The sequence below is a fragment of the Otolemur garnettii genome, unplaced genomic scaffold (genome assembly GCF_000181295.1).
Source record: "Otolemur garnettii isolate 467f Iridium unplaced genomic scaffold, OtoGar3 scaffold00090, whole genome shotgun sequence".
Lineage (NCBI taxonomy): Eukaryota > Metazoa > Chordata > Mammalia > Primates > Galagidae > Otolemur > Otolemur garnettii.
The window spans coordinates 6,962,484-6,965,447 of NW_003852485.1; the positions used below are offsets into that span (position 1 = coordinate 6,962,484).

General features: G+C 44.7%; 1 pseudogene; it reads left to right on the plus strand.

The window, feature by feature from the left end:
* The window catches only part of LOC111727009, a 13,122-nt pseudogene that overhangs the window by 628 nt on the left and 9,530 nt on the right, over positions 1-2,964 (plus strand).

Sequence of the window (2,964 nt, forward strand, 5' to 3'; positions counted from 1 at the left end):
GAAACCCAAGGTTCGTGTCACTAACATAAAACTTAGACATCAGCCAACTTGGAGGATTAAAAGTTCCTACAGAAGACGCACGCCGCCCAGAGCATCTGCACTCACCTCCTGCCCCCAGTGAATCCAGCAGAGTAAAGAACGGAACACCAAGTGGCTGAGCGTTCAGCCCAAAAAGCCGGCTGGAGAGAGGCCCCTAGAGAGTCACAGGAGAGGCAGTGATGGCTATGAAGCCTTCTCGTGCAAAGAAATAGTGAAAACTCGAAAAGAAGTTTTATTAAACATACTTAACTGTGCTCTCACTGGTCATTACTAGCCTCGTCTCATTCAGAATACACGTAGGACGTCCAGGAACATCCTATCCCTCATCCCCTCCACCACATGCCTGAGGTCAGACAGAATTTCCATTTCACAGACAAAAAAAAAAGGAGAGCCAAAGAAAATCAAGATGATTCCCTAAATAACATTATCTGCCAAGAAAAAGAACCCAGAATGGACCAAAGTCTCTGCCTCTAGGAAGAAAACAAATATCCTTAATTTCTACAATATCAAACACACACACACAATCATTCTACAGAGAAATGACTGTAGAAGCCACAATGATCTGTACCCATGTTACGTTTTGCGTGTGTGTGATTTAGAGAATATGGACGAAGACGAGATCACCTATGGACACCCGTTATGTGGCGCCCAACCCATGCATCACACTCTGGGGCCAAACGTGAGTGTGACAGGCGTCTGGCTCTCTCTTGCCAAAGGACAGCACTGGTGGGCTCCATGGAACTTTCTAGGAACAGACACAATATGAGACCCTCTCTATTTTAAATATAAAAACCAGTCATGTTAAATGTCGTTATAAAAATATATATTAAAAATGTCTCTGCATTTTGATTGCCGTAAGGGAGAAGAGAATATTGTTTATGACAGTAAATTTAAAATCAACGTGGCTGCCTAACTGTCCAAGAACAGCTAAACACCAGCGTATCCGTGGACTGCCTGTTTCTATGCAGAAAACCACAAAGTGAGAAGACAAAAGCCATAGAACCAACATCAACAAGTAGCCTCTGAGGAACAAATAAACCTACATCACAGAAACCAGGGCAAGATCAGTCAGGAGGCCCACGGTGAACAGGAAGGTGAGGAGCTGAGGAGATCTCAATAAACAGAAGTCCAAGGACACATAAAGATTCCCGTAAACCAACTTTTAAACAAAAGTTAAACACTGTAAGAACCTAAGACAAGCAACGATGTCCTATAATAAGGAGTTTTATTGCACATGGTGATTAAAATAACATTTACTTCCTGGTACCCATGTCGTATGAGAAACTTCCAATAATGAAGGTCATGGTTGCTTGACCAGTCCCACACGCCAGAGGGAGGGAGGCTGCCCGGTATCGACAGAAGTCCTAGGAACAAGAGTGTACCAAGCACTGGGGGGCAGGGAGGGATTTAAGTAAGTTAAAATGTCTTGAATTTTTTTTTCATGCACATGTGATCATTCGGTTAGCAAGTATCTGTGGGCACTTATGATGAACAAGAAATGCACCATGATTGAAGCTGTCCTGCTCAGTGCACCTGCCAAAGAACCTACAGGTAAGGGGTGGACCAGGCTACCAGCCCAAGTGTACTTTACATTAAGGCTTATGAAGGAAAACAGCCAACCTTATGAAGCTTGAGAATAACGTTATAATGGACCACGCTTTTTTCTATCATATACTTAAAGAACTAATTTATATCCTCCCTTTACTCCTCTAAGTGACTCTGAGCTGTGCAGTCACCTTCCATTAGAAGGGACAGATGAAGAAACAAGCCTGGAGACGTATGTATAAAATCTAGGAGCAAGTGAATGACAGAGACATGGTTGAAAAACCCCATCTTTCAAAACTCTAGCTTCTCGTTGTTTAAGACACACATAAAATTGGGGTTAAAAGGTACAGCACACTAATATGTTATAAATAAATTAAATTTTTACAAAGAAAAAAAAAAAGGAAAGAAAGTTACAGCCTAAAGAGATTCTTCACTTTTCCCAAATTGATGGAAGCCCCAAAGGAAAGTCTGGGTTGAACTGTGCAATCAGGCTGGAGGTTGAAATGTAAGGCTGGATGTGGAAGTGGTGCCGTGAATTCAAGGCTAAGGAGCTTAGTCTTGATTAGGCAAGAACCATTCTTTCATTTGTTTGCTCATGTGGTTGTTTTTGTTTAATTTCAGAAACACTTTTGAGCAATTAGGCGACACAATCGGGAAGTCAGCCTTGCAGTAGTATCTAAGAAAGAACGTACAGGAGGGAAGAAGGGACAACAGTTAAAAATAGAGTGAAGCTGCAGAGGGAAACATGGTGAGGACATGACCAGGGGCCCAACAGGGAAGCCGGGTGGGGGAGGAGGTCTCAGAACTTGACACCCTGGGGCTGGCAGCTCAGGAAGGAATACAGAGCACAGCGGGGTTAGGCTTGGAGGAAAGGGCCGTTACTTGGAGTTGCCACAGTGGAGAGGTTGGTCGGCCACTCAACGAGGAGCCGGAGTGTAAGGGCAAAGCCCAAGAGTGAGAGCAGCCTGGAAAACCCCTGTCCAGAAACAGGGACAGGATGAGATCAGATGACACTTCAGCAAAAGACAGTGTCGGCCAAAGGGGGAAAAAAATTCCTCTGTGGGCAGGGCACAGACTATACAAGCCAACAGCTTTTTTCAACTATGGCTCACAATTCAGATACTTGATCAAGAAAAACCCTGCTGAACTCCAGCACCTCCAGGAATCCCTCCAGGATCCTCCCTTCAGTCTGCTGATGGGAGTCTTCAAACTCTGCTGGCACATCCAGTTTGTAATCTGTTGCCTTAAACTGAAGCTTTAGCTTCTCTGTGTGCCCCATTCTCTTTGTTCCCTCAGTGACTCTGGCGGAGTCAGCACACCACCGTCCCCACTCCCAGCCCAGAACCCAGTTCAGCCCACAGAAGTCTGCTGCTCCAAGAG